The 6487-nt window shown below is 42.3% G+C and overlaps 1 long non-coding RNA gene across 1 annotated transcript; it reads left to right on the top strand.

Annotated features, from left to right (window-relative positions):
* Positions 1 to 2111: 2111 nt before the first annotated feature.
* Gm39842 lies at positions 2112 to 5997 on the top strand. The gene is made up of 3 exons (XR_866405.2): positions 2112 to 2270; positions 4474 to 4571; positions 5567 to 5997. It is a non-coding gene; the product is annotated as a predicted gene, 39842 (long non-coding RNA).
* Positions 5998 to 6487: the final 490 nt, after the last annotated feature.

Here is a 6487-nt window from a genome sequence, read left to right on the forward strand (position 1 = left end):
AGGGCAGCCAGGGCTACATTGAGAACCCACTGTCTAAAAACTAAACAAATAAAATTAATAATAATAATGAGTATGAATTTTTAAAAAGAAAATATAGTAGAAATCTTTTCATGACCATGCCTGAGCTAGGTAAGGATTTCTTTATGTGCTTTGCTTTAGATAGGCTTACAAATTATATAGTCCTGTTAGACCTAGAGCATAGTTTGCAGACCAGACTAGCCTTGAATTCCTAGACCAGGAAATTTTCTTGCCTTGGTCTCACAAGGGCTGGGATTATAAATATAAGTAGCCATACCTGATTTAGGCAAAGATTTTATTAAAGCAAGCACTGATTAGACAAACCTGAGAGAACAACTTAACTGAATTCTATAAGATCAAGAATCATTACTCTGTAAGCGTCACTCTAAGCCTGTGAAAGCAAAAAGTAGGAAAAGATATCTGTAAAACATATATTATACCAAAGACTTTTATTCAGGATATAGGGGAAAAAAACCTAAATCTACAAATCAAAAAAGAAAAATTAAATAATGTAGTAGAAAACTTGACAAAAACTTGGTTTCTCATTAAAGAGAATAATTAAATAGTAAAAAAAAAAAAAGTATAAAGGTTAAGTTACCAGTTTTACTTAACAGGAAAAAAATGTAAATCAAGGCCAAAAGTGATTATGACTCACTGGAAAGCGTAAAATGAAACAGGTGAACTGTCTGTTATATTTGGAGTATGGGCAGCTCTCATACGCTGGTGAGAGTGGACTTGGGTACCCTAATGGGGGGCTGTAATGGCTACACAGCTAGACACAAACATTTCTGTGACCCATCAATCAATCCTATTTCTAGGTAGACGCTGAACAGAAATACGTGCGTTATTCACGGGGCAGTACAAGAGCATTCATAAGCAGCTCATACTAACGCTAACGCCCAAACCCCAGAGCAGATGCATTGTGGGACATCCATACAGAGGAATACCACACAGAAAAGAAAAATCTTGAAAATACAGAACAGTCAGGCAGTTGTTCAGTCCCCAAGTCTGGTGTCTCTCTCTGCACTCCCAATTTGGTGCTGGAGTCCGGGAGTGTTCCTGGAGAGCTCTTGGTGTTCAGTCTACACTGGAACCCTGAAGAGGTTTGATTTACATCTGGCCCACAGGAGCAGAAGAGGTGATCTTAGCCAGTGAGATTGAGGACCAGCAGGCAAGAAAGAAAGCTTCGTTCTTCCCGGTCCTTTATTAAGGACTGCCACCAGAAGGTGCGGACTGGGATTTAGGGTGTATCTTCCTGCTTCAAAAATCTGATTAAGAAAATACAAGAGGCCAGGCAGAAGGGGCCAATGCCTTTAATGCCAGCACTTGGGAGGCAGAGGCAGGTGGATTTCTGAGTTCGAGGCCAGCCTGGTCTACAGAGTGAGTTCCAGGACAGTCAGGTTACACAGAGAAACCCTGTCTCAAAAAACAAACAGAATAGGAAGAGGAAGAGGAGGGGGAAGAAGAAGGGAGGGGGAGGGGGTGGGGGGAGGAGGAAAGGGTGGGAGAAGAAGAAGAAGAAGAAGAAGAAGAAGAAGAAGAAGAAGAAGAAGAAGAAGAAGAAGAAGAAGAAGAAGAAGAAGAAGAAACAAGTGCAGGAGTTCCAAGCCAGACAGAAATATACATCCAGACTCAAATGAAAGGAAGAAAGATGAGAGGAAGGGCGGCAGGGAAAGAGGAAGAGAGTAAGAGGCGGGAGGGAGGGAAGAAGAGACAGAGAGACAGAGACAGAGAGAAAGGGAGGTTTAGGTTTTAGTGGATTCCCGATGTAATTAGGTTGACAACCAAGATTAGCCATCACGTGGGGCCAGAAGTAGGAGTCGAGATAGGAACCCAGAGACCCGGAAGCCAGTGATGTTTTTCTCACTACTCACTTCCCTGCCTCGGTGCCTCAATGGCTGATATATTCACACTGCCTACTAAAGAGTCTTTTGAACTTGACCCCGCCCACCCAGCCATCCATTCTCCTGCTACTGTCTTAGAACGAGCTTTTATTGTCTCCCTTCTATTGCAACAGCTTTCTGACTTTTGTCAGCTCTTTCAGTACAGCTGCCTTGGCACCCGATCCGAGCATGCTTTTCCACTTCAAAATTCTTCCCGGGCTTCTCATAAGTGAAGGGCTAAAGTTCACACTCTTTAGCACTCTGTGATTTCCCCTTATCTTCTTTATCTTATCCTCACTTGCCCGTCTTTCCAGTTTTACCTTTGGCTCCTGGAAATCCCACACCAGAGTCACCACAGCTGCCAAACAGGTTAGATGTGATTTCAGTTCCCTGTTTCTGTCTTCCGGCTCCCTTCCTTGGCTAACCCATTATCCAAAATTCATTTGAAGTCTTCTTTGCCTTGTAAATCTTTTGGGAGTTTGCTTGTTTGTTTTTGTTTGGTTGTTTGGTTGGTTGGTTTTTGAGATAGGGTCTCACTATGTAGCCCTGGCCGTCCTGGAGCAGATGAGGCTGGCCTCAAACTCACAGAGACCTGCTAGTCTCTGCCTCCCAAGTGCTAGGATTAAGGGTATGTGCCGCTACACCTGGTGAGGAATTTTTAATTTACATAGTATAATCCACCAATTTTCCATCTTGTTTTTATCACTTACATTAAAGCATGAGCAATTTCCCTGTTTGCCAAGGTGCTTCCATAATTATCATTTAGCATGAGTTATTAAGTCCTCTATCTCCTCAGCTAGCCCAGAATGCTGCCTATAACTCTTACTACATCACTTACCACTTCATTTTATAATTTTTTTTTATATCTCCACCTCCCCTATTTGGCCCTGAGTCTCTTGAGGATACAGACTTTTGCGAAATTTATTTCCATATCCAGCATAGAGCATGGAAATTCACTAAATGAAAATGAATAGTGGTGGTTGTGTTGGTGCAATGGAATTATGGGTAATTTTTTCCTGTTTTAAATTCCTCAAATATCCTGTGCTTATGCCGTAGTCTTTAGATTTTTGTTCTCTCTCTCTCTCTCTCTCTCTCTCTCTCTCTCTCTCTCTCTCTCTCTCTCTCTCTCGGCAGAGTCTCACTATGTGACTGTGATGACCTAGAATTCACTATGTATACTACAACGGCCTCTGCTTCCCAAATCCTGGGATTAAAAGTGTGTACCAGCCTGGCTGTTGTGGCACATGCATTATTCCCAGCACTTGGAAGGCAGAGGCAGGCAGAAGACCTCTGAGTTCCAGGCCAGCCTGGTCTATAGAGTGAGTTCCAGGATCTTAGAAGCCCTCGGTGAGTCTCAACATCCATTGCTTTCCATAGCTACAAAATTACAGCAAGGGCTACATGGAGAAACCCTGTCTGGAAAAAAAAAGTGTATACTACAACACCCAGCTTTGATATTTTTTGGTTTGTTTTTATTGTGTCTTGTTTATTCTTTTTTTAAAGATGAGGATTTTAAAAACACCCTTTGGGGGGATATTATATTACCTTTCTTATTTTAGATGATTTTTGACTTGTAAAATGTCTTGACTCCCAATTTTGTGGCGTGCACAGATACACAGTGAAGAAAGACCTGGGAAGCTCATTTCTCTCAGGATTTTTCTAACATACATTGTCAAGCCTAGTTAAAAGTTAACTCAGTCCTTGACTTACAAGTCCTCCAGGGAGTGTTGTGGTGGTTGCTCCCAGGTTTTTAAACCACTGCCTGTATTTGGCTCTGGAACTTAGTGTTCTGTGGTCTTCATACCTGATCAACTGTGCTAGCTCAATCTTCTCGCCCCCTCTTCTGGGTCTCTAAACAGTGACAGTATTTTGTTCCCGTCAATCATGTTTCTCACCCTCGGCTGCACATTAAAATTTCCCAAGAAGCTTTGAAAGTGGACTACTACGAAAGCTGGGTCTAGTAACTCAGGCTTGGGAAACCCACTCCTTCAGAGGTCACAAGTTCAGGGCCTGCCTGAGCTGCAAAATGAACTCAGAGCCTGACTGGCAACTTAGTGAGACCTTGTGTCAAAGTCACAAGTAAAAAGAGGGCTGTGGATACAGTTCAATGGAGAGCACCCACCAGGCTTGCACTGTGCTCTGAGTTCAGTCCTTAACATCACACACACACACACACACACACACACACACACACACACACACACTCACACACACACACACACACACACACACACTCAAAACAAACACATGGGATAGAACTGACAATTACACAGAGCTTTGAATTTATCTCTGCAGAAATTAGTTCAAGATGTCTGTCTCTAGCCCAGAACTCTTTATAGGATCCAACTTCAAATATCTACCTGCTTCTCATCTGTTTCTTTTGGTTCCTCTAATGAATGCTATATCTGAAACTCAACACTTGCTTTCCTCCCACCCCTTTCTCTGTATGTGGGCCCATCGTTTAGTATCTGCTTATACCAGGATCTTAGAAACTGTCTTTGGTTCTCAACATCCTTTGCTTTCCACAGCTATAAAGTTATATCTTTATCTGTTCTGTTCTGTTTTGAAACAGAGTCTGGCTATATAGTCCTTGCTGGCTGGAACTTGCTACGTAGCCTAGGCTGGTCCCATGGCGATCCTCTTATCTTAAACTCCTGAAATATGGAGAAAGTAAGTCTTCTGCGTCCTGTAATGGAAAGTACCTTCTAGTCGCTGCCACTTTGGAGACTGAGGCGAGAGGATCTCTTGATCCTACCAGTTTGATCCCACCAGCACCGTCAGCAAAGTAGTAAGACCCTACCACAAAACTAAATCTAACAAAAACTGTTTCTGCTACGGTGTGTAGCTCAGTGAAAGATACTTCTCTAGTGTCTGTAAGAGGCTCAGGGGATGAAGAGAGTGTATAAGGACCAGAGTTCAGATCCCCAGAACACATGTGAAGCCAAGTGTGGGAGCCTGTGCCCATTATCCCAGCTCACTTACTGTGAGATGGGAGACAAAGTCGGAAGGATTGCCCAGAGTTCATGGGCCAGCTCTCATAGCACATGCAATGCGAATAACAAGAGACAGTACCCCAAATAAAGTAGAAGATGAACCCTGACAAACAAGGTTGTCCTCTGAGGAATGAAGAAAGAAATAATAAAATAAGAGGAGGGGAAAATAGAGAGGTAGATAGAGAGAACAGAGAGAAACAGACAGAGAGACAGAGAGGGACAAAATTTGAACCAGTTCTGGTCATTAAAGACAGACATTACCATTTTGTCTAAAACGTGGATCTTCTTAGCTTACAAGCTGTTGCCAATACAGCTTTTTGTAGGGTCAAGGTTGTTAATGAATAATGAATGTGGAAGCGTTCATTACTGAAGCTACATTGGGTTTTTTTAAACAAACACGTTTTTGTATTGATAGCATCAATGATTTATTATCGGCTAGCTTTTTGAATGCTCACTGTCTGTGGTGTGTTTGCATATGTTCTCTAGTGTGCCATGATAACTCAAGAGGAGGATAGTACCTTTGTTATCTCCATTTACAATCGAGAGAGCCGATGCTAAGCAGGATGAGGGCGCTCAGCCAAAGTCCACCAGAAGTGAAACCCAAATCCTCTAAAGGTCAAAGTGCATGCTCTCAGCAGTTCTGCATCCACCTTTCCCTCTCCACTTCCACAGATATGTCTTTCTGTGTCTGGAAGGATGCCATGACCTTTCAGTTACGTCAGCACAGGAGCCAGCCAAGCGCCTAGCTTCTCGTGTTCGTCCTGGCTCTCTTTCCTCTTCACTGCTTCAGCATGAGATGAAAACCTTGGCTGAAGATACACCCACGACATCAGTAGTAAAGGAGGCTAAGAGGAGACAAAACCAGAGGTCCAGTAGTGAGTGAGACGGCGAGGAACCTGAGCTCTTATTTGCCTAAATGCAGTCGAACAAAGCCGCTGTGATGTTTATTGCTTTTACTCATTATGTTCAACATTTACAGACTTATTAAACAGAAGAATCATAAGCGTGTGCTTAGGTTCTGGGCCACTTTCCTGGCTTGGGTTATCAATTTAACTTAACACTATCAACACAGTCCTATTTTTCAAGTCTTATGGCTTTTTTATACCGATGACTATTAAATTTTATATATACTTCTTTATTACATTGGATAAGTCGGTGCATTTTCAGTGGAGTAACTTTGAATGGATCTTTTCAGGGCTTTGGGATAGTCTGCACCTACTCTAGTTATTGCTTTTTATAGACCTGTCATCAGCAGATTTGAAGACCATTCAAATATTTATTGTTACACATGAAAGGGTTCATATAAAAAGATATGGACAGCAGGTATCAACTGGATTGGAAAATGGGCAACTGTGCTGCGATTACAAGTACAGATAGAGTGGATGGTGTGACCAACTTGTTCCTTGATAACTTCCATTGCCATGGCGAAGCATCCTTTTCTCCAATTCTAAATTACGGGGCACCATTTTACTCCCAAACAAAGAAGACTTTCTTTTAGTTATTTCAAAGATATAGTTTTTCATAATCTAGTAGTTGAGAGAATCAGACAGGCATGAGTTGGTATATTGGTGAGGAGGCAAAAAAGGATGGAGA

Source organism: Mus musculus, chromosome 2, assembly GCF_000001635.26.
Source record: "Mus musculus strain C57BL/6J chromosome 2, GRCm38.p6 C57BL/6J".
Taxonomy (NCBI): domain Eukaryota; kingdom Metazoa; phylum Chordata; class Mammalia; order Rodentia; family Muridae; genus Mus; species Mus musculus.